General features: G+C 37.2%; 1 protein-coding gene across 14 annotated transcripts in view; it reads right to left on the reverse strand.

Annotated features, from left to right (window-relative positions):
* WDPCP (WD repeat containing planar cell polarity effector) overlaps window positions 1-26368 on the reverse strand; it is a 148848-nt gene that overhangs the window by 111064 nt on the left and 11416 nt on the right. The window contains exon 1 of one of the 14 annotated variants that reach the window (XM_032103521.1): window positions 13482-13604. The exons of 12 other annotated variants lie outside the window; for them this stretch is intronic. The gene's annotated coding sequence lies outside the window, so the exon portion shown is untranslated. Of the gene's footprint in view, window positions 1-13314; window positions 13423-13481; window positions 13605-26368 lie in introns of those variants that run through there. One more of the 14 variants, XM_032103520.1, reaches the window with a different exon arrangement.

Consider the following 26368-nt stretch of genomic DNA (forward strand, 5'->3'; position numbering starts at 1 on the left):
GTATCTGAATACACAGTGAAACTTCTATTGTAAGAAAGGCCTAAATATGGCTTGCAGAATAATCATGGAAAGGAAATACATTATCTGATAACTCAAGAATTCTGGCATGAAAATTATACATTGCAAATTTATTCCCATATGCTGTGAAGTTGTATCATGTTCCATTAAATTATTTTTTGTGAAGTTTGTTTTACTGTTTTGTGAGCCTGAAAATAATCCTCTTTTTTGCAATGACAGTTCTATTTACTGAGTTTTCATACTTTAATATATTTACATATTTAACTATAAAATATACGTAGAGCTCCTTAAAGAACATTAAGATTATTTGGCACAAAGTAAGAACACTGAAAATCTGTAAATGTTGTAAAAAATGTTCTGTAAAACAGAACAAACATTTTATCTCCAGCTGATATCAATTATTTCTTGCACAATTAATTGAGAAAAAAAGGCACACAGGCCATTATTCAGAATGGGAGTTGTTGGCTTAGACAGCTGTCCAGTTCATCCTCTGAGCTCTGAACTAAAAACTCTGTCTACTAGATAGAGGGTGCTGAAGTTCAAGAACATGTGCAAAAATTCTACAGAAAATCTATATGGGGTAACTTGTTGCCACCAAATTGATTGTTCATGTGTCAAAACTGAGGCTCAGTTTTTGCTGAGTTATCACTCAAGTAGAAGATGACAGGAGCAGAAACTGAATTCTCCTGCCACACTGCCGTGGCTCCTGCGTTCAGAAACACACTTCCAATACACTTTATTGGTTCGCTCTTTCGAAAGACAGCTATTGATTAACTGAACAGATAATGAGATTAACAACGGTGAAGCAGAATTAATTTGAGGGAGGTAATGCCATTTGTCAAGAAGACACTTGAGTTTATGTATCAGCCACACCTCTGACAACCTTAATGAAGCTAAGAAGCGTTCTCCAATTGATACTGCAGGCAAGTATTACAATCTATAACAACTCTCAGACAGAGTGGGTGTGAAAAGTTAAGAAGGTCACAGAAGATAGATATAATTGACCTGGGTTTTTACTTCACAGAGTGAAAAGTTCATATACACATTTTGATAAAGACCCTGAAGGCCTTTATATAAACCAGATAATAGATAAGTGATCCAAACTACAGATATCCAGTGCTGACACATGACATAAGGCAATTACAGAAGTACTGAATGTCAAGCTGTTTTACGACAATCTTTTAGATAGTGATTGCTGTTGTAAATAACCCAATTTTTCAATACTAAAGGTCAGGAGGTCATAAAATTTTGTAACAGTTATTTCTTATCATCAGCCAAAGGAGAAGAAAACAAAAATATCTTTTTTTTTTAAGCTAAGCAGAAAGAAGGTGGAAGGGCCTGCAAATAATCCAAGCACAGGAAAAGTCCTTGCTCCACTGCCCTGACACTGTTGCAATTCCTGTTTGCAAGGAAGTTTATATTGGCAGGTATTTAAACTTAGAACACTAGCTCTCATTGAAAATTAATGATATAAATATGTGGGTTTACAGCAGTGCTGCAGACAGCAGATCTAAATTGTTTCTGTCCATTTATGCCACTATGCATCGACATCTTAGTTCATCAGCTGCCTTGCAGCATGGGCTGTTATGAAATAAACAGTGATCAGAACAACATTAAGTCCAAAGCAATGGGTTAAACCGCAGTTCGGGCTGAATTTTAACTATATTTGCACCTAAACAAATAAAATTCTTCTATATTTTTATGCAGTATTTCAGATTGAGCTATCACACAGCTAACCAGATCTGTACAGATGTCAGTTACAGAGCAGGACTTGAAAATACAGCATGAACAGCTATTTAGTTTTCCATTTCTGTGCTGTACCAATTTATTGCTGAACTGTACAGCTCTGGCCCTTATTCATATTCACTGAGTATGTGTTTAAAGAATTGTCTAAAGAACATCGGTAAACACATTGATTTAATTTATAAATCTTGTAAATTTGCAAGCTGCCTTTAAAAAATAGAAATGTATTTCTGAGTATATTGTGAGTTGAATAAATTTACTAGAACAAATGGATTATTTTTAGATCTACAACATCTTTAAATGTTAGTTTTTGCATTCCTTTTTAGAATGTTTTTATATTTAAATAATTTCCAGTAGCTATTTTATGTTGACCTATTTTGTTTAGATGCAGACAATAAATTAGGCAAGCAATAAATTAAGCTTTACTAATATTTGAAAATCACCTTTGAATAGCCTTTTGCAAGGCTCATTGAGATTCTTGTTTGTGAGCATTTATTTTTAAATGTTTTTTTTCTCCTATACTTGAATTCTAGTTAATCCAGTGAGACTTGTATCTTGGTTTCTTCAATGTAGTATTAAAAGAACGACAATGCCTGTGTGTCAGACTTCCTTTTAAGAAAGATTTGATTGCAAACACAAACAAAAAGCTTTTCTTCTTTTGTACTCTTATGATCTTCAAACAAGTTTCTATGAAAAAGACTAGTATTCTTTCAATTTTAAGCCATACTCACCTTTGCAGTTAGAAAAAAAAAGAAAATTTCATGTTACAATAATTAATTCCTGATTGTAATGTTACAGTATAGTTTATGTTGTGTTGTAATTATGCAGATATGCAATAGGGAAAATAACTTTGAAGAAAAAAATGCATTTGTTTAAGCATTTTCATAATTACAATGAAACTGTTGAGCAGTGGGGTTGTATATAAACTAAAATACACAGATTTTAATATTGAACTATAAACTATTCTACCACCCTTGAGAGAACCACGATGGTAAAATAATCAGCCTATAAGTACAGTTAGTTTCAGAAAACTACCTCATTAAAAATGCAAACAAGATAGGTCCAAAATGGTCAAAAGCTCAGATCAGCTTCATTCTACCTCTTATGGGAGCAGAGTAAGACCAGCTGTCAGTAAGATCCCTGCAGTTGCCTTTGCTCAGTATTTAAAACAGTTTTGGTCTCAAAGCTGTCCTACAATGTAATGACAATAGATTTACTAACTTCCAGCACCATTCCTATAAATCTGAGTATCTATAGTAAAGAGAAATCGAGTTTTAGGATCTGCAAGAGATCACACAGATAACGGATAGCATCCACACTTTTAAGGAAAACTTTCCTTTTGGTAGTAGTACTATCACCATTGGATAAATACTGTTAGGTGCCACTTTATGATTAGCTTCATCTGCCTGAAAAAGCAGAACACTACAGTAACTTTACTTGGTATACTAGATATTGATACTGATGGAGAGGCAATTTCAACCACCAGCCCCAGCTTCATGTATGCAAGAGCTCTAACTTCTGGTTGGTATGAACCAGTAGCCCATCTTAGCTTCTGTAAAATAATGTCGTGGTGGAAGTTGTAGGTGTTATATATTAAATGAAAATTGAAATGTAAAATGGATTTTTAGGCAACTCTTAATACTTCAGAAACAACCAGCTGGCTGGCAGCATCTTCCCAACATATAGTCAAATTATGGAGAGAAATGTGAATAGGGTTCCCCCTATCTTTTCAGGTAATACTGGTGATGTGTTCTCTGGCTTCAGGCCTACTGTCTTACTGGTCCAGCTGTATATTGAGGGTGTTTTTCTAGTGGACAGATTTGAAGGAGACAAGATACACAGAAATAGAATATGTGTTTCCTTACTATCTTTAGTCACAACTTAGAATATCCAGTATATTTGTTCATCTATCCTTTCTTTGCATTACAATGCTTATTTTCTCTACTCCCATCATTAACTCATGGATTGATGGTACTTATTGGAAAAAAAAGTCATATGAAGCAGCTCTTGTTAATACGAGAAATATTTACTGAAGGAATCAATCCTGTTAAAATGAGAAGGCATAATAACAGAAGGTGTAATTAACTTACTAAACTGTAAGATTAGACAGACTCCCTGTTTTCAATCATTGCTTCCTGGTTCTGATTTTAAAATACTAGTTGTGAACTCAACCAGTGATTTACAACAGCTACTCAAATATGCTACCAGCAGAAAAATCCATGTAGCTCACTTTCAAAGTTTGTAACTTAAAATTGGATCCTGTTACCATTCAGCTCAGAAGAAAAACTACTACTGGGTTGACTGGTCCAAGCTCCTTGTGAGAGGAGCCTGTACATCAATATTTTGTTCCAAGGTATGATACTGTTCTGACTTGCACAAGGATAGTGCCAAACACATCAGATCAGGGCGGAAGTTTGCTGGGCAAACATTATAAACTGTTGCATTACAGATTTCCTTAGTATTTTCTTATATTGTTTTCATAGGTCTCATCTAAAAATGTTTTTGAAAATCTATGAACAACTACCTTTAAAATGACACATGACATAAACTTCAATGACCAATACCTTTAAAGCACTCACATGCTTCCAGTTACCTGTGTATTCATTCAGAAGGTCCAAATTTTAAATAGAAAGAACAGGATATCCAGTAATTCCCAGTATCCAACTGTTCAGTCCATGCTAAAGAAAGATGTTTTACTTTTGCCTAGGTTCCACTCTCAAATTGAAAAAAAATTTACTTGAGTCACAACTGGACAGTGCAGACACTAAAGCAAAAATGTGCACCCTTTAACAGATAAAGGAAACATAAATGAGTATCAAATAATCTCTTGGAAGAATTAGAATTAAATTAGTTATACAACAGTGCATGTCAGCTTGACAAAGCACACCCATTGATGCTGAAATTCACATTACTTAAATATATATGCAAATACTAAATTCCTAAGTTGTTAGTGAATATGACATCAGGGAGATTCACCCATTTTAATTCTATGTGTTTTTGCAATGTAAACATTGCCTTTTGAGAAGAAAGGTCCTCACAATCTCAGAAAAGGTATCATGTGCTGTACATGTAAAACTAGAGACTGCAGTACCAGCAGCCCTTTGTATAAATATGCTAGTATGAGCATATCAGCATATACTGGCGCAATAAAGATGTGGACACTTACACCTGAAGGGACATTTGGCTACCCTTTTTAAGGTTTAGGAGGCTACATGGCTCCTTACGAAGCTCCTGAGGAAGGCTTTGATTCCTTTCCTTTCCAAGCTCTGTGCCAGTTCCTCCAGCTGTCAACCAACATTTTAGTCGAGAAGGTCTTTGGAAGTTTGGGCAGCTTTCAAAAGCAGCTGGATATCAGAAATCCTTACCTTGAATCTGAAAATTAGTGCAAAGATGTATCAGCTTCTCTGGGAGGAGTATTTTCAGAATCACCATCTCCACGGGCTGGCTTTAACAAAGACTTGCAGGTGGCAGGTTTCTTTGCTGAGTGCTCGTGACCATTCCTGGGCATAGAACTGAGATGTACTGCTTTGTGCTATGTTCCACTTTTGAATTTTAATGGCTTTTATTCAATCAGTCTTAGGAACTGATTCCATAACAGCAGAATTTTCTCTTAGAAATCTTTTTATTTCCATTCTCCTTCACTCACCTTGCACCAATGTCCTGGGTCAGAAGCGCAGGCTTTAAATTTGTATTCCTAGGACAAATGGCTATAAATCCTGTTCCCTACTCTGCTGCCTGCACTTTCTTACAGCAGAGACAGAGCATTTTAAAGTTTGCTACTGAATGAGGAATCATGATGATTTTAGAGAAAAAGCCCCAGCTGTATTGTACTGAGAGTTTTATTTTTAAATCTTTACTAGCAATGGCAGAAATTTGCAAACTGCATCTATTTTACTATTCTTGCTGCAAATATATCCAGTGGAGTTATAATGAACGAATCTATTTCTAAACAAGGCAGTAATAATGTGGCAAATGCTATAAAGTACAGATGCTCATCTCTGTCATTAATTAGGTAAGAGACCAGCCCATTTTTCACTTGCATGGGGTCCGTGTGTATTTTCTTTTAACGGTAACAATTATGAAATGTTATAATTTTGCTGTTTTGAATAATTCCACCTTCTCTCAATCGCCTTTAGTTATCTGCATCTTAATCCTCTGAATTCCAAGAATAGTTTTTCATAAAGGAATGCAAATTAAAGAAGAAAATGGGTAATTCTAGGAAACATAAAATGATTCCTTGTTAAATCTACAAATACTTAAAGTTAAGTAAATTGGGTTTCAAGGAAAGAGAGCTCCTTGGTGCAGAAGCACCCTCTAATGGCTGGCTCCTGACTGCTCTGAATAACAACTGGAAGAGCAATTTAACAACTCCCCTAAAAAGCAAGGGAAACTGGTAAGATTTAAAAAAAAAAAAAAAGATAAATGTGAATATGTGTATGTACACACACATATTCACATTTCACATACATTCTGTGTTGCATATCCTTAACACAGAAAAAGAGCATCATGAATCTTTTTTTCATTGGAGCCTGTATTTCCTTTTAAAACAATGTTGTCCATTTAGTAGATGAAATAGCTTTTTATGTTTTCCCATGTTCCAACCATTCTTCAAAATTTAAACAGAAACTAAATTTCTCCTCTTATCTCAATTAACTTTTACAAAAGAAAACTAGTCCAAAAAGGCTTTAAGAAAAATGTTATACTAAGTCTAAATCTTGCACTAATTTATGCTAGAAGGAACATAGAAGTCACTGGGTTCAATCCTCTGCTCAACTTGGCCAGCTCTGAAGTTGTATCCCAATAGTAAAATACAATGTAAGAAAATAAAAAATCGTTTTAGTGCTAAAGCTGTACTAGAAATTTAAACCATTTCTGCTGTCTAAAAATATGCCTTAATAGGTATTTTCCCCCTTTTATCCTATGGCTTTGCAGGGGTTTTTTAAATGAAAATATCCAAAATTTGCTCATATAACTGCATTATTTTAGCTCCACACTAGAATGAGTACTTAGCATACAGCCCCTTATTATTAACTGTTAAGTATAATATCTCAGTGCTCTTACAAAGCCAGTGGCAGATAGAGCAGTTAATAACATGAGAGTAATGAGACTAACCGACCAACTTGCTTCTCAACATCACTTTTCAAATCTCTTTGGGCTAAATTTTCAGTGTGGGGAATTAGCCATAGAAATCCCATTAACATTAATGAATGTTCCATGGTTAACTCCCCATGCTCTATGCTGAAGATTTACCCCTATATCTCTAAAATAAATATGTGCAGATGCCAAAATTCTTTTTATAGAGCCTGAAGAAATTAAGGACTCTATTCTCAAATAATTGACTTATGCACATGTATCTTTTCCCCCCATGGATCATCTTCTACATATCAGGATGCATTATTCTCATTGAACAGATTATCCAAAGTGCATGTTTACTGCATAAAAGCTGAGTTTAGTTAATTGCATATTTTCCAAAAATAATATATAGATTGAATTGGATTTTTCTCATCATTAAACAAACACTGGTTAAACAGTATTCACTGTCACTGAGAACAGCATGTATTTTTACTTATATTTCTGAAGATATACAGGAAAGGATACTATTAATATATATATACTAAATATACAGGCTATTAAGGAAAGCCAATAGTCTGAAAGAATTGGAAATTATCCTATATCCCTACCAAAAAGCCAAAATACAACTGGGCCAACAGAAGTCTCTGCAAGTAGTGACTGAGGCACTGTGCAAAGATGGTGGAGGATGTTTGTTACCTTAACTATGAAAATATAAAGGTGGGAAGGCCTTCTGGGACCAAAACCAGCAGCTGCCCTCTGTTTTTGAAAAGCAGGGGTGGGGGACATATTGCTGTCATTTTTTCTACTCCCATTTGCAAGAATATACCCTTACTATTTTTAAAATATTAATTTAGAAGTTTACTTTCCCAGTTGAGCTCATCATTTCAAGATCCACGACAGCTTAAGAAAAAAAAAAGAACCAAAACAAGTGCTTCAAATCATATTCACTTGCTAAAATTTGGAATAAATCTTCAGTAACACTCTTTTCATACGTAAAGATCTACCTTACCTTCCTTAAAATGACATTTCTTGGAGATCAGACTGGAACACATCAGGTATAATACCCAATTTTATGCATCTGCCCTGGAAACAGTGTGTTGGTGTTGCCACTATAATTTCAAAGAGGACAGTCTACTTCCTCCCTGAATACAGAACCAAAAAATCATCTGCATGGAGCCCGTACAAATTGTCTTATCTGAAAATAATATACCAGCTAAATGAAGATAGAGGAAACCCCCTGAAATTATCCAGTGAAACCATATTTGAGAAAACGCACTCAGAAAAAAATACAATTCTTCTGGTTATACCTGGAGCTGAAGATGGCAGATTTAGATAGAAATTCTTTTAGCTTATGACCAGACTCTTGAAATCATTTCTAGATCAAAGATTAAATGTATAGTCCTCCTAAGAATATCAAACTATGTGACCATAAACCAATCCTCTTTCAACAGCAACACATTTAGACAGATTCTCCCTTTCCATTGAAAGGTCTTTCATACAAGTCTTTCATAGCCAAGATAAAAAAGGGAATTTTCCTGGTAGCATTCTTCACAAAAATGCTTTCAGCTCGAACTGGGAAATCTGGAATGAGGTAAGGTCAGACTGGTGGGGGTGGGGAGGAGAATTAGTCATGTAAACAGGTTTTATATTGCATTTATTACAAACTCCCCTTATTTTCAGTTGCTTCTTTGGAAATTAGCACAACCATGACTGGATTAATTCTCTGTGGGTTTCCCTCTGTACTATTATTGAGCAGTCATGGGAAAACTCAGCCAAATGAGTATGGCTCTAGTGAAGCCATACATCTATGAGGAAGGGCAATCACCAGAACACAGGGTTTGTCTAAAAAAAGACATTCAAACAGATAGGGCACTTAAGCTGACCTCCCTGAAGTGATGTCCTCATACTTTAATTGAGCTAAATTTTTGATGTTTTATGTCACTGTAAATGAAAAGAAATAATTTTATAGAGCATGTTTGTTGGTTTTCTGGTTTTACAGGCACATTCCTACCTACTCTTCAGGCAGCCTGTCACTCACTGCACTGCTTCACATCTGAGCAGGTCTTGTATCCATACCTGTGCACCCTCCAAGACTATGTAGACCTGCTGAAACCTCTCTTTAAAGACAAGCAGGAATGTGTCTTCTCAGTACTATGAGAAACACAGACATTACAGCAGCCACATCTTTCTCATACCTTCAGCTCATGAGAAAACAAAAGGCAAAGACTTTGGCATGCCTACTGCCACGTCCAGCATTTCCTTCCTGGTGGTGCACAATCGGTGTTCCCTTTCCATGGCTGCCTCCCCAGAGAGGGATGCCATCCTGGTAAACAGCAGCACTGTTATCTCAATTTTTTTTGTCCAGTGGTTTTCGGAACACAAGTCTTTACCATCTCCTGGAAGTTGCCTCAAGACATGCTGCAGTATCAAGACACCTTGCACAGGTGTATCCATAGCGACTAAATTGCTGACATCTGTTCTCCTCTGAACATGGGCAGTATCAGCTGGAGGCCTTAAGTATATTTGTTCATACCTGCTTGTTCATGTCTGCTTGTGGCATCCTATAAAATATTTTTTCCCATCAAGATTTTTGTTTGCATAGGGTAATGGGAGAAGGGGAGAGGATAGGCATATTTGCCTACCCGGTATCACTTAGATTTGTTGAGCACTCTATTTATGAAACATCCCCACTGCTGTTGCATTTCACAGCAGCCTCCTCCCTAAAAGCATCAGAAATTTCCACAGCAGTCCCAACAGCTGTTTCTCAATATTCAACTGATTTGCAACTGAGGGAGTCTTCAGATGGGAATGGCAAAATGCCTGTTGGCACTGCCAGGAGCTCCCCTGTCTACCTAACTCACTGGAGTGAGTTCAGAGATGGTCAGTGGCCTATGTTACACTGAATCTTTGCTTCCACCACTGGTCATCCCAGTTGTGCATCATTACACTGCTTCCTCATGTATATCAGCAACTAGCTGATCTATCCCTAAAGTAGCGCTCCACTAAACAAAGCGGCTTCTGATAAACGTCCTGGGGAAGGAACTACTCTCTTCACCTACCTGCTCCTACTCCTTCGGTAGCTGTATGGCCATAACTTCAAAAGTTTTATGAAATCACATGCCCAAAAGCATCTCTCTACATGACTAAACATGCGCAATCTCATTTCCATTAATGATTATCATGATCTATGACATATGCTCTGTGCTGCCTTACAGCAGTTCAAAATGGAACGGCAAAATTAATGGACAGGGGGAAATGAACCGTAAATTTTCCAGCTTCATTCCCAATTCCAACGTTTCTGCAAGTATTCCAGGCATCGACATATGAAGAATTGCATAAACACATAAAAAAAGTGCAACTGATCCAGAGCATGGAACTGAGTAGCACAACATTGCACGATAGGCCCTACCTCCAGGATACCCCGTGGTTAAATTACAAAAGCAGGGAGTACAAAATACATCACTCCAGCACACTGAAGTTATAGAGAGGCATTTCACTTGGACAGAGTCAAGTTACTCCACATGGAGAAAACAAACTATTCCAGTTTCCCCAAGTGCTCTTCATATCTGACAACACCTTTCTATACAGATCCTTAAGGATCAGGAAGAGCCTGGGACACTGCAATTCCTGCATCAATACATGTTTGAGGACTTCTAAAGGTAGTTCATTGCCATGAAGTCTCCCAGCTGTCCTGGCTTTTGTCCTTTCCAAGGATTTCTTCATGAGATGTGTGATATTTAGTAACTACATTCCACATTTGTCAGCCTTCATTCAGGATTGCAAAACACACACCTAAAAAATATTCCATTGCTCGATCACGCTAACACAAGTCATATTAATTAAGAATATGTTTGTGTAATTACATGGGAGAGGTGCTTTGCACAGCAGTTAAAGTGCATGCAACATCTATAATAAGCAACCCTGTGTGTAAGACATTATTACAGTACAGGATTCTTGGTCTGAAAGAAAGAAGTAATTTGAAAATTGATGCCAAGTCTTTGGTGTTTTCTAGGTCACATAAATTGTTATTAGGACCTGATATATTTAAGTAACAAAGCACATTAAATAACATTTTATCTGACTCAATAGGAACAATCATTCTATAGCATTTGCTGAATGAAGTCAAACACATTTCTTCCAACAAATTAATTAAATATGTATCATTTACATACAGCAACCAGATCTGAACAGCTATTGCAAAACTTTGATTTTCTTTTGACCACTTTACCTAAAAGAATAAACACTGATGCAATCAAATTTTCACACCTTAAAGTTATAATGATTACTTTGGTTCGAGCTAACTCTTCTCACAGATGCAATAAGCGGAGTTGCACACACTTTGTGATAAAGATTTGCAGGCTGAAAAAACTGTTAGCAGGACAGCCATAGTGTCCTTAGGCAAGCCAGCTCCACAGTTACTGCCCAAACCAGGGAGCAATATATAGGAATAATGTGCATATGCTCAGCAAATCCATTTTTATGTTTTCTTTTTAATTTTAATATCAAAGTATTCCAAAGCTCAATTATGCTTCATTAGTGAAACTGTGACTATCCCACTTAATTATTTTAATATCTCAGGATTAGACAAGGAATGCAGAATTTTGGTAAAGCAGACAATGAAGGAAACACACTGACTGTTCCAAGAAAAAAAAAGCTGTATTTCATGTTTTGAGCCAATCAACGATGAGCCACAGATATTGTATTACAGATGATTGCTTTAATCCTAAGGCATTTTAGGGTGTATTTGAAGTAACACAAGGGAAGCTTGTTTTGATATATTCACAATATAAAGCTGCTAGGAGATGGTTCCTAAACTCACACTGTGAGTTAAGTTCTCTTTCCCCCTTTGAAACCAAAAAAGGAAAATACTTGCAAGCAGACTTAAAGTCAAAATAAAACACCAACTTATCACACAGCTCTTCCCTGAGAGATCCCTTTTCCTTCCGCATGTCACAAAACCAGAACTCCAGGCACACTCCCCTTCATCCTGGGCTACAAATCTTTCATTTAAAACTGCTAACTTCTCTGTACACATATATCACAAGTTTTTAAACACCATTTTCATCTTCACTGCCTTCAGACACTCCACAGAAGCACAACTTTACACAATGGCACCACCTTGTGTTTCAAATACCAATTTCCAATCCTTACACTGACCTCAACTTCATGCCTTTCACTCACAGTGGATGAAAATTAAACTTATTTCAAAACAAACATATCAAATACGGTGATTAAATATTTAATATGTTATTTTGTAATATATAAATATATGATACAGTATAAGTATTTCTTTCAAATGAGACTCATCCCATTTTCTGCCAGTTTAAATTTGTGGCTTTCATGACCAAAATTATCTACAATACAACCTCTGCAAGTATATTTTTAATTTAGTCCCTGATTTTTTTATGTACAAAAAAATACTTAGATCCTGATAGATGACCTATTTTGGGGTCAAAGTCAATTAAATTGTCTCTAAAGCAGGATTTACCTGCCTGGTTAAATGAAATCAAGCTACACATATATGTATCTTAAACCATTACCCAAGAAGTAGATAGTTCAAAAATATAAGCCTTGAAAAAATGTTTACTTAAAAGATTAAAGGCAGACATTATAGTATTAGAAAAATGTGTCATCCAGTGCCCAAATTTTTACTGTTATGGCCAGGGTGGCAGTCTTGCCATTTAGAAGTGGCAAACCACCTTATTAATCTTACAACTCTACTTAAAGTTGTGAACAACTTTGCAAATCTTCAGCTCTGTGAGCTGAAATACAAGTAAGGCCTCACCAGGCTGACTTTTCTTTTCTGGAAGTGGAAAGTGAGGTAATTTTGCAGCAAAAAATGGTTCAGTTGCTTACATTTTACAGGGTCTTTGAAACACACCACTATTATACCTAGGCTGGACCTTAAAAAAAAAAATCTGTGACCTTTGTTGGGAAAAACAACCATGTTGTTCACAACTGCTCAGTAGAAGAAATCAAAAATTGTTATTTAGCAAATAACATCCACAAAAGTTCCATTTCTACCTAGGATGCTCCAGTGTCCCTGTTCTCAGTGCTGATTTGGCAGTACCTAATCCTTTGAGCCCTCTCCTAAAGGCATTGTGCGCCATGCTCTTCAGGCTCCTCATTTCCAATAAAAGCATCCTGTTATTACCAGGCCTAATCCAATGTACACTGGATTCTGGGATTCAGAATAACCTACTTTTCCCGATCTAAATGGTTAATGGTTCTTCTACATCTCATATGCTCTTCACAAACCTAACCCTTGCTTCAGGTGCAATCCTTCTCTCTATTCTACTCTTCCACCTGTTATTTTCTTCTCCATTTTAATGTAATTTATTAAAAAAACCCCAACCAAACAACAACAACAACAAAAACCCCAGCTGTATCTTTTATATTACTGGCTCTACTCAAGTTACATTTTCTCAATATAAACAAAGGCAGAATTTATAAAGGTAAATTTTGTCCAAAAATACCTACATATTTCCTCAGATATTTACAAGGGATTCCACTGCACAGGATTTGAGGCTCCTGATATGATGGTTACACATCCTCTTGAGTCACCAATATCATGAAAACACCAGTTTTCTGGAACCTTCTTGTGCAGGCTTTTGCACACCTTTTGCCAAAATTTTTTAGCATTATACCTTAAAAGGATCTCCAGGAGTTTCAAGGTCCTGACAACAGACGTCTCTTAAAAAAGCCAAAGCTGCTGATCTTCCTTCAGCTATGCTTATAAGGCATTCAAAGGAAAAGGTTCCATTTAAAACCAGTTCAATTCCATGAACCAGCTCACCAAGCAACCCTACAAACAGCTTGCCAGTGTAATTATGCTAGTGATGCAAGGACAGAATGAGAGCTGTGTCAGCTGGCAGGGCTGCCAAAAAGATGCCTCTTAAAACTGCATTCTCAGGAGAGATATAATGGGAACCACTGATATGGGCAAGGCTTTTTCAGCTGGAGTCAGCTAGGCACAACAGATCTACAAGGAGAGGATACCTCAGAATATGCCTGGAACAGTCCTGTTTCTCCCCAGTACAGCAATAGAAGTTGAGTGGACAGTGTGACCCAGCAAGTCTATCTTCTACCAATTATTTACCCTGAGACATCTGAACTCATTCCTTTTCCCCACTGTTCAGCCCCCTGCATCCCAGTACCACAGATATTGCATAAGAGCTGCTGAACAAGCACAAGCCTGGCATATTAAGAGCAACCCCCAACCAGTCCCAGTTTACATTAATATGCCAGACTACAATCTGGGATGGTTCAACTTGTTTTTATAAGCAGTGGAGGCTAGAACAATGAGAGGCATCTCACAGTGACATGTTCCTCACAGACCAACCCATGCTTGCAGGCTTTGCTCTTCTGTTCTGCCTGTTCTCTCTTCTCCATATGGTCAGAAGGGGAAACAACCTTCCCTCTGCCAGCTCCTCTGGGAGGCCAAGACAGCAGCAGCACCTCAGCATGCCCCAGATATCTTGCAGTGAGTTATAGGCAGGTAAACAGCAGGTTTTTTTAGTCTTTTTTTCTCTCTGAAGAAAAGTCTGGGGACAGAGCTATGGTTATCAGTGGTCATGGTTATCAACAGTTATAGCTATCCATTCAGCCGCTGAAGGCAAAGGAGTGAACAAACTGAAGACTCTGACAAACATCTTTGTCCTTCCCAGATAAAATGGGATTGCAGGGAATCTGAAAAATTTAAATTCACTGCATTGCTTGGTCACAATCTTGAAAAAATGAGGCATACTGTGTCCAACGAAAATGAAAAGGCAAATTTAGGCACAAATGAACACAAGGCCACACGATAACCATTCCATCTCTGTAGACTGAAAGGCCATAAAGGTGACAAATTCCTAACCAAGTTGATGATGATGACAAAGACAATGATGAAGAAAAAGAAGAAGAATGGTATTTTGACAGGCAGATATACTAAAAGCTGCTAAAGATTGGGCTCCTACAATGAAATCCAGAAGCATGGCAGTGACAACACATCATGCCAGGATGAAGGCCTTTCACATTAGACTACCACTATCCAATTCCTAAAGTAAATATGGAACAGCAGAAAAACCGAATACATATTCTTGATCAAATTATCATAATCAGAGAGAACTGCCATTGATGGCATGCAAAATGCAATTGCATTTGCATCCATGCCAGAGCCATGACTCCTGTTCAACACAAAGAAACTTACTAGATCTGAAGAAGTTTAGAAGTTTTTGAGAACTCTTTGTTTGGGTCCTTTAGAAGCAGAAAAATCCCAATTGCAAAAACCCTGATTTCCATGCAGGTAGAGAAAACCTGCAAAAAAATTCCTTTAGAAATATCTTTGCTGCTGGAGGATGTATCTAGAAGGTGAACTGGACTTCTCTGTACAGCCAAACATTGCAGTACTTAAGGTCTTAAATCATTTATTCTTTGTCTACATTGCTTTTGAATGTGAATACTAAAAGATTGAGGGAAAGGCTAAAGGATACAATTGCTCTAGTTCAGTGTGCCAGTTCTTGAGGAGGGCAGATTATCACCAGACAAATGCAATAGCTCATACCAGCTGTACCCTAATTCTCTTCTCCTTGGCGACAAAGGGGTTCTCACCCTGTTGCAGAGTGGCTAAGCTACTTGTGAAATTGGGATTTCACAGCCCTGCACTGATGCAAGGTACAGCTCAGTGCCAATGGTGCACTTGCACCAACCTCAGTTTTCCTTAGTTTGCCAACTGTACCTTGTGGAGCTGCTACATAAGCAACTGAACTGTTCCCAAAGCAGAGGCAGTGCAAGAACCACAACAACCATCCCAAGATAAATCATCCCAGATTGTGCATCAGGTCCCTGAGGCATCTCATGCCCCTGTGAGCCCAGTCTAGAAGCAGCAGCATTTGGCACTCACTGGCTGATTAACACATACAACCCACGTTAAGGGGAGCCTGAAGATATTGCTGAGAGTTTCATGAGCCCATCATGCTGATTGCTTAATGCAGATGATCATACATGATCCTTCCTTTCCAAGTAGATTTACATAGCAAACATGAAAGAAATAGTAAAAATTCCCTTGCATTCAGAAAGGGGATTTAAGAAAATTAGTTCCTTCTTAAAAAACAAAAAAGCCCGGTAAACTGTTGTGTTGCCTTGCAGTAGCAATTTGTACCTGTGCCACCTGATATTGTATAGAGGGAAAACACTATTGCTGTGTTCCAACACCCACTTTCACTCAGGGTGAACTGAGATTTCTCTTTGCCAAGTTATGACACAGATGGAAGTCCCAACAACATAAGGCCCTGTCTAATTCAAAGGATCCAAAATGATAAAAAGTTTAAGATAGGAAAAACAAACAGCAGCGCTGAAGCGTATTATCTGCAAAAATATTCGAGGTACTCACGAAGGGAAAGAATGATTGACTTTGTTTTCAGGCTTTATATGCTGATCAGTCAATGCAGTGTGACTCAATATAAGAGATGGTTTTGCTGTCAGGCAGAAACAGCAAAACCTAAGGGAAAGGGGACAGTTCTCTGTGTAAGCTGTGGAAAAGACCTCTTTTTTCATAAAAGTCCATAACCAGAGAGGCTCTTGCTCTGCAGTGTTACAGGCCATCAAGTTCTCTATTCAAGACATTTTTCTTTTCTTCATTTTCAGACTTCACTTTCTTCTCTTTGTAGCTCTCATCCCACCTGACAGAACAAGGCAGACTTCCTGCTCTGCCTTACAGCCTTCTGCCATTTCAGTGCAGCTATTGATAGGATCAGTCAGGATCAGTCTTTGTGAAGGAAGTCCAGCTATGCCTGTTTTGCCGGGAGTCAATTTCTGCTCATTCACGTGCAGGTGGGTCAGTGGCCCAAAAGTGAGACAAGTGCATTCACTGAAGATGCAAGCTTTGGAAAGCTAACTGGTGAAGGTCTCACAAGCCAAAGACAAACTCCAATTTTTCAAAACCTATTTAAAATGTCTGCTCCAAGGAACAGAGATATCAGTATGTTCAAGAAGGGGGGAAAACCTTTAAAAATGTTAAGAGAAAGAAAGTCCTCAGCAATTTTTCCTAGCTTCATCCTTAAACAGACTGGCAAAATCTTTTTACTTCTTCCAAAAATCAAGAGCTCTAAACATAACATACTTCTGTTACAGTAATTAAGGTCAGAAGCAACTGAAAGTAAGTTCTTACAAAATGAATTAGGCAACCTTTCTGATCTCACCTACAGCAAATCCTTCAGCCCACTGAACATCTTCATTGTCAGTGACATATCTGGAAATGTCATTTGTTCTTTTTATGCCACTAAGTGACTCTGAAATTTATGTGGGCTTGGATACAGATGTTATGCTGTACACAATAAATAAGCAAAGTATACAATTAGCAGCAGGTAAAATCCTTCCTAAAACAATATTTATATTGTTGGAAATACATCAGTCTTTATCAGAAGTGGTATTTTAGTACTCCATAAAATTGTGGTTAGTCTCTATCTTCAAAAATGTTAAGTTTTGATATCTTCTCATAAACAGAATGCTAACAAAATTGTAAAAAATTATGTTTAGGTTATCGCTCTTGAAACAAACCAGCAATTAATATTCCTTATTCAAGCCTATTTCTTATATTTAACATTACTGATATTACTATCTAAATAATATTTTAATAAATTACCTGAGCTAGAAGAGGATCTGAATTCTGATTTAACTCGGGATAAAGTTATTCCTTGTTTCACAAAGAGAAAATGCTCATAATAAAATTATTGCTTCAAATCTTCCTTCCCTCCCCTCCAAAATCAAACCTGATATTTACATTTCCTCCTTCTTGTGCAATTTGAGGAATGTTAACCATGCTTGTGTTCACAGGGACAAATAAAGATGACAACCAAGGAAGCAATTACAATAAACGCCTGATCTGCTTCCACTAAAACATATACTTCAACTTCTAAACAATATGCCACTCAAATGGAATAAACCCTACCTGACACTAAAATTACCAATGTTTGTCATGTCTGAGCACATTTTTGGACTAAATTAAACAAGCAAGTCTTGCCTTTACCAAGTCTCCTAAAAGAAGAAGAACCTTTAGTGGCTTAAAAAGCAAGTCCATGTAGTGTGTTTCTGTCACTTTTTCTTAGAGAGAGAGTTCTGGGCACTTGTAAACTGTGAAAATAATTATTTTTTTTTTAAATGGCATCTTGATTCTTGGTGGATTTCACTGGCAGTTGTGTTTGCAGCTTTGAAGTCTCCTCCAGGTCTGTCATTTGGTAAGGCTGTTGATGGGTGCCTGGGGTGCTTTGTCCTCCGGGAGGCTATTTTCCTTTAATTCATCTCTGATTAGAAGCAATTTATGCATTTTCATCTGTTTTATGTAAAGATCAAAGGGATCATGGTTCCCAATGTCGACCCTATTATAGACAAAAGGGGAAGGCTGCACATTTTTGCTTGGTTGCAGTTTAAGCCTCAAAGCACCCGTTCATACTACACAGTTCTTGATATATCTCTCATAAACCAGCACCTTATATGGAGACCCAGTTGTACCCATTTGCTGGCCTGTAAACACCTGCACGCTTTTATATTTATATAAAACAAAATCATAGGGTGAAATTCCCATTTTCAAATCTGCTACAATAATTTTTTGCCCAATGAGAACAGATAAAAGTTTAAATTCAATATTGCCATAACAATAGTCCTCTTACCAGTCCCATTAATGAATCCATGGAACTTCACCTAATCACAAACTGACATAGCTGGCCCTGCATCAGAAAGTCTGTTCAAAGCTTTCTCAATATATTTTTTCTGTCTCCAAGTTACAGTAAAGACTGACTTTCATGCAACTTAAATAGAAATTATTCCCAACACAAAGATAACTTAAAAATTTATTCCACTATAATCAATATTCTGTAGCTCTTGATATTATGAAATTTCTTGATAACATTGTTGTCACCAAAACAAGAGCAAAAATATAGATGCCATTAAAACTTACCTGAAGTGAAAAGATCTGTATAAGGAAGTTTTATTTTATTACCATTTTTTTAAGCAAACTCAGTACATATGTCAGCAAACATGCAGAGATGGGAAACTTCCAGGATGTCGTCCCAAGGCAGTAAACAAACACTGTAAATGCAAATGCCACTTCTCACTTCCAGCCAACCTGACTCCCTCTCCATAAGGCTCAAATCTTCTTATTTCTCACTAATCATGTATAGAAGAGGGAGAAAATATTGTGAAGGCAGATAGAAAGTGGGGAAAGCCCACCAAAAATCCACTTTGTTGGAAGAGGCATAGCACTATGCTTGGGAAGGCTTCTCACACAGCAACACTGGGAGAACAAAGGCTGCATTGGTGGCTCGTGATACTAAAGACAAAGAATTTGGATTGTACTTCATCAGCAATGCCCTGAAGAGGATGTTCCAAATGAGGGACTCATAATAAATGGTGGAGTCCACCCTTACCAAGTTTAGAAACTTTGCTAAAATAATCACGGTCATTCTCTCACAGGAGTGACACAGGGGCTGCATAAAGCAAGTGAGGTACAAGAAAACAGCATTGAAAAAAAGATGACCAAGAACTGTACAGCTTATTTGTTATCAAGACAATCCTAAGCAGACAAGAATATCTGGAATTTATATGTTGAAAAATAGAAAGAAAAAGTCTATTACATCATAAAGGACTTGCAATTTTCTCCTCCAGGCCCAGGTTTTTGCTCAACCTGAGTCAACACATGCCATTTAAAAAAGAAAGAAAAAAAACAACCCCACCATCACTTCAGGGAAGTTCTTACCATTCTACTTATGAAACTTGTGACCTTTGCTATGGATTAAAAGGAAATAATTCTTAAATGCATTACAATGTTCCTATGTACCTGTGTTCTTCCATAGCAGCCATCGCTGGGATTTTGCTGGTAATTCCCAATCTCCCAGAGCCATGCCTGTGGTAACTCATGTTCAATGCAAACAGGGAGGAGAGATCCCAGTGTCCATTAAAAGGTAACTGCTATTTTTTCTTCTTTCCAACACTTAAAATTACCCTTAAAAACACTTAAAAACCTTGAAAGCCACAGTTCCAAAACAAGACAGGCTGAATTCTCAGCTTGCATCATTAACACCACCACAATAAACTCAGGTATTTGATAGTTTCTAATACATCAAACCCAAACAACATGCAGAAGAGGTACTGACACAGATCTCTTCCCTGCCAAAACACAGGAACCTCCAACTTATAGGACAATTCAAGAAATAATTATGGTAAAGAACCTCAGGCTGTCAATCTTACCCATAGTAAAAATCCGATAACTAAGCTCTTGGAAAATGCGTCCAAATTCAAGACAAATTCTAAGCAAAGGTAGCCATCGGGAAATAAACACCACTAAGAAAGAAAACACAGTTAGCAGAGTTCTTGAAATTTCAACAGGCAAGGAAACTTATGAGTTATTTAGGAATGAACATTCCAGAAGAGATGGAAAGACTACAAAAAAGAAAAAGTTAGGTGCTGCTTTTAAAAGACAAAAACCACCTTGAGATAATAGGTAAACTTCCAAATTCATTTCTAGGGAGCAAGAACGCTTTTCCTTTTTCAGGTCTGACTTGCCCCTTGCCCAGGGATCCCTTAAAATGCATCCAGAGACATGTCATCAAGTTTATATGGTAAAGGAATGGGAAAAAACTGCCCAAGGGCAAAAGAAAGGCTCTCTTTGGGGGAAGGCAGTGGGGCAGGGGGAGACCAGGTGAAGAACCCTTACCTTTCCTCCCAGAAAGTTGTTAAAAGGCCTTGTTTGATTTTTGGTAGAATTCAGGGGCTGTTACTACTTAACAGAACTCAAGAAGAAAAATGGGAATCTATTCAAATCTGAAAGGATAAAACTGAAATTCTACATGTAACAAACTGACACACGAAAAAATGGAACTACGAACTAAATGCCTGTCTCTTGTTGCTTTTTTTTTTTAATTACTTTATGGTCCCTTGAAACCATGAAGGAAATTTCCATGGATTTTCCTCTGAGACCTCAGACCAAGAGATTTGGAAAAAAAAGGGAAATGGGTGACTTGACTGGGAATGGTTTATTCTTTAAGAAAAACAAAAATTTGTCTGCTAACAGTAGTTAGCCTAATTCTCTTCTTCTGGAATTAAAGAATTCACTCCAAAAAACCTGTGGGAAAAAGGCTTAGTTTGGTAAATATTTCCAGCTCAGAACACTGATGCGTCCAAAGTGTTCGTTCTGGTTAGAAGGCCAAAATGGAACAGAGAGGCAAGAACTAAACTGTTTCCATATATTGCAACTGGAAAACAAAATATGCTGCCCACAAGTGGATAAGAGAGTAATTCACCTGACATTACTGAAAAAGTAAAATTTACAAATTTCTCCCACACATTCAGTAATTTTGGATTAAAAAAAAAAAAAAATTACATTGTGACTACAGTGAAGTTTTTCAAGTCTATTTTACAATATAGTAAGAAAACAAATTCCTTTAAAAGCAAACTGAAGAACACAATATGATAAAAACCTGTAATTTTTACTCTAATGAACACTGTATTTTCAAATTCTGGGTTTTTCTGGTTTAGGCAAAACAAAAGACAACAATAGGATTACAATTATCCACTTTCAGTTTTGCAGTCAGATGTCTAATAAATCACTTGAAAACCCCTTCAGCAATTAAAATTTAAAAGCTTGTTCTAGATAGAGACATGCAATTTTGTGTAGCAGGTTTTAGAAATAAAATCCAGTTTAAAAAAAAACCCTTTTGTTCTCAAGCATTTACATCTCGGATTAATTTTTAAAGTTTTCTATAAATCTTCAACATTGTTCAGATATATAACATAAACATGAAATGTGGCAAAAGTCGACAAGTTAATTTATTGCACCCTGTAATCAACAATCTATGCTGATCTTCAGAAAAGATAAACTAGAAAACAGTTGCTCATTCTGTAAAGGAGATAAAAGAAAATGGGAAACTCTAAAAGTGTTCCAGAAATGCAAATGCATACATCATTTGTGCTAAAGGCAACACCAACATTCTCCCTCAAATGAAGCCATATATCAACATGTAAGAACAAGGAGGCATTCTTCTGTCAGCAGAAAACAAGGGAAACATCGCCCATGATGAATAAGCAATCAAACTGAAAACAAAATGGCAACAAGAATTACACACAACTTAAAAATTTATTTTCAGTGTTCTTGTATGCCACAAAATGTAATCCAAAGGACAGACAAAACAGTAAGGGGCACTGCAGCTTGTCTGATCTTCTATATATGTGTGACGTACAAGCCCAACCCCATATTCCCAAACCTCCATGTCAGGTTCCTCACTTTTCCCTCTAGTTTCCCAAATTCCATCTACATTACATTCAGCTCTTTCATTTCTTTGTAGCCATGCCCTTCAGTTCCCTTTTCCTTCCTCTCCTCTGCCACTACACACAATTCTGGTGCCAGCCAAGCACAAAGCAGCACACTCTGGCTGCTCTGGAGCCTTCTCAACCATCAGGACCTACATAGTTAATGACTGATATCAAAGGTCAGATTGAAAAAAATCCTTGACTACAGGTCACAGTCTTTTCTTGAGCAGTCTGGGGAAGGGAACACCAATTTCCATTTCCTTAAATATTAAAGAAACACATTCACATTTGGAGCTTTTAAGATCTCTACCTCATTCACCAAATCTATCAAATCAGCCAACAAGCTCCAAAAACGAATGTGGGAACTGAAAGGTAGACTGTCTTTTCAGGTAATAAAAGAAAAATGCTGTGTCCTTACTCAGCAGATTTTACTTACATAAGTCAGGTGATAAAAAAACAAGAAGGGAAATAACAGTGTTCTGAATATAGATGCATCTGTTGTCTATCTGGAAATTAGGGCTGCTACTTTAAGTGTTTAGTTCATCATTTGAAGACATGAACACTCTCAGGTGCATTTCTTGTTAAATATCTAAGGTTGCAAAGCCAAATGAATTCTAGTATATTTGTATATGCATGTGTACATATATATATATAAAATATTTTAGTACTGCATTAACTGCTTTTAACTACAATCTCAATAGAGACAAAGACACACTTCCTATGACCAAGAGAATTAGTATTTGCTCACTCCAAAAGAGTAAATTTTTACAAACCCCAGCTTGAAATCGGTTTTTGGTACATTCCAAATCTCTTTAGCTTTAACATTGACTAGAAAAAGTGTGTAACTTTTTAAAATTATCCATTAAATGATACAACATAGACATTAAAAACACCCACTCTTCAGAGCTCTGAAAGATTTATTACAGGGTAGTCATGTAGGGTGAGCGACATACTGCTTGCTCCCTGCTCCTCCCAAAGTAGGTTATCCCATTTCAACTGCCACTACTGAAATAAGTATGTAAATCCATAGTCACATTTCACTTTTGAAAACTAGAGCACTTATAAATTGGCATTAGAATCCTGAATTTTGACACTTTGTGATTATGACAAGACGCCACTGTCCATAAGGCATGCTACTGGGCAACAAACGGCATTCCCTGATTCATTTTTGAACAGTGCAACATCTTAATAATCAAAAGGAATGTTATCCAAGTTCTGAGGAAAGATGCATGGATGACTGATAAGATAAAGTTATCTTCAGAGAAAAAGAATGAAGGGTAACTCGTTGTTCCCAGAAAAGAAAGGTGAAAATAGCAATGCCACCTCTATCTGGTGAAAGCCATATGCATTTCAGGATTTTTTTCTGCACCTTTTCTTAAACATAGGCAAAAATGAGTACAAAATTTGATTATTAATACAAAGCAGCTGTAATAAGTGTCACAAAACCTACATTTTGGTGTGCATGCATATGTCTTTCCCCAGAGGGATAAAGTTCCTTATACCCCGTTTCTGCCATATCCAACCACAAACCTAGGCAGAATCACTTTTTCATCACTTATACTTCACAGCAGAAGTGTGCCCTGGAGCAACAATACTAAAAGGCAAACAATAACTCATTTCATAGCTCTTGCTTAAGTGTGGAAAGTGAATTTTTGTGAACTTCTCAGAATCAGAAAGAAGTGGCACACATGAAAATGTTTGTCAAGTAAAACCTGGGAGAGGTCCAAGAACACTTGAAGGTGTTAGCAGGACTTGGAGGGGCAAAAACCACTCAACTTTTTCAGCACAGAGAGCAGGACAATAGTTGCCGTGCTGAGGAAACTACACCGGTTCTTGCCGAGCTCATTTCTGCTCTCACATTCCCAGGCACCAACGGCAGTTAAAGAAAAAAAAGAAAAAAAAACACAGCTTTTTTTTTTTCATACTGATTCATCAAGATAGTTGTATCTTTTTGCAGCATGATGAGTGCCTAATTACAATGATTCAAATCTCTTGTCACCTTGAGGCTAGACTACAGATAGCAATGGGTTTTAGCCAGAGCTGATAGGGAAAATGAACTTGACACAGCACGCAATGGTTTGTTAAGCATGATGTAATATTAAAAACATCACTCCCCTTTTTAATCTAGCCAGGAGGAGGAAGAAAAATCACATGATTTTGAGTTCAAAGTTGCTAAATCCCTTCTCCAACAGGGGAACATGCTTGTCTGATTACATTTTCAGGTTGAATGCATTTGTCACTCTATCACCATTCTCCACATTCAGTCCTGTTTTGAGCCCTCTTGGCTTCAGACAGCTCTTTCTCCTCCTAATATTACTGTAATTTCTCAGAAGTTCCTTCAGCCTACTCCCATTTTCCTTCTTGGGAAATGGGTATAGGGAGGCTGGGCCCTCTAGTGCATGGTGGTGTTAATGCACCACATTCCCAGCGCTCCTGACTTCGTTTCCTTCCTTTTCCTTCTTTCTACCAAGCAACTTCTGTCAGAACAGCTACTCCGTTCAGGTGCCTTTTTCAAGGGGACCCTATTTATGCTTTCATAACTTCAAAAGAAGGAGGAGTTGTCTGAGTGACACGCACTCTGGTTGTCCTGTGGCTTATTGCCAAGACTTAAACGTAAGCACTTGGCCCCATGAACGGCAACTTAACACCTGCAAAAAGAGCATCAAAAGCCCAGCAGGAAACTTGGGAGATGAGGACAAAGAAGCAGCTTCCTCACCAGGGACAGATGTTCAGGAATTGAATCTGTTTAATATTTCCAATATAGGTCCTTTCTGAGGCCAATGACCTGCACTACCTCTGTGGTCAGAGGGCTGCACACAATGGGCCAAGGTGAGGCCTCTCCTTGCTGTGCTTTCAGCTTTGGCTTAAGACAGAGAGTAAACCCCTGAGGCTGTGATTCCCTCAGTCACTTAGCTGCACGTCCTATCCAAACCCTTCAGCATTTAGAAAACTATCTCAATGCTCCTCTACCACAGTTTTTGATTCCTCAGGTTCTATTTCATGACCATTAACTTAATTATCCATATAATCTCAAACCATTTGCTTGTCTTTCACTTTTAGTTTCTTAGGATAAAAGGACCTTGCTAACAGGCAAAACTGTAGATGATTAAAATGCTTTAAATAAAACCCCTGCAATTATACTTAGAAAACCCAGATATTTTTACATCACTTTAAAAAGTTATGTTTTTAAAGTAATGAGTGAAATGTCTTTAAAACTGGCAGTATTATGTACATAACCAAAATTTACACTGACAAAGCCTGCAGTAGTTCAGAGGGAAAACATAACAACACATAACATAATAAAGAAACTGGCAATGGTACAATTAGTGTGAACAGTATCAGAATAATCTGCATTAACTCTCAACACAGCATATACAGCTTCACTATGTCTGTATGACCTCTAAACAGGTAACATCATCAAAGATTAACAATCATAGATATGAATGTCCTCCGTATGAATGACTGGTCTTTACACCCTGACGAAGCTTTTCGGCCACAAAGATTAACAAAGAAAAAGGAAGTCTAATTGAACAGAAACTCTCCGGTATAGCCCAAGCTGCACATTTTGTTACAACTTCCAAGGTTACTGACAACTAAATGCATCTCTTGACTGCATCACACCCAGGCTATGTTGTTGAAAGAAAGATGTGTTTTAATTTGTTTGTTTAATAGTTTTTAAAACAGCTTCTGCCAGCAAAGGCCCTCCCAGTTTTGGAGGGGAAAATGCCATTATAGGAATCCTGTAAATGTCACAGAGCATGAGGGAATAGCATACAAGTAACCAAATTTGATAATAAGCTTGGAGTTACCTGATGTAATCACTGCAACATGGAAGCGTTTTGAAACTTGCTTTTCTTTCACTTCGACATTAAAGTTTTATTTTTAAACCTTCAAAGAGTGTTCATTCTCATTCAAGCTGTATATATGACTTGTGACCAACAAGTGTGACAAAACATGAAAAAGTTTTTGAAAACCAAGAATGGGCTTAGGTTTAACTGCTGTGGATCCATTTAACATACGGATGAAACCTGTCCTCATGGATTTTTAAATAAAATGGAGTTAGATTTATAGCCCTGACATTTAGCATAATGGAATAACAACTATTTATAGTTTCCCTGTCAATTCTGGTAGTAAAACACTGGATGTGGTCACAGAAATTATAAATCTGCATTGTTATCTGGAAAACAAAATGATTATAATAATTTTCTGCTATTACAAGCAGTTGTCTTTAATTACCTCAATATACATTACT

This window comes from Corvus moneduloides, chromosome 3, assembly GCF_009650955.1.
Source record: "Corvus moneduloides isolate bCorMon1 chromosome 3, bCorMon1.pri, whole genome shotgun sequence".
NCBI classification, from domain to species: domain Eukaryota; kingdom Metazoa; phylum Chordata; class Aves; order Passeriformes; family Corvidae; genus Corvus; species Corvus moneduloides.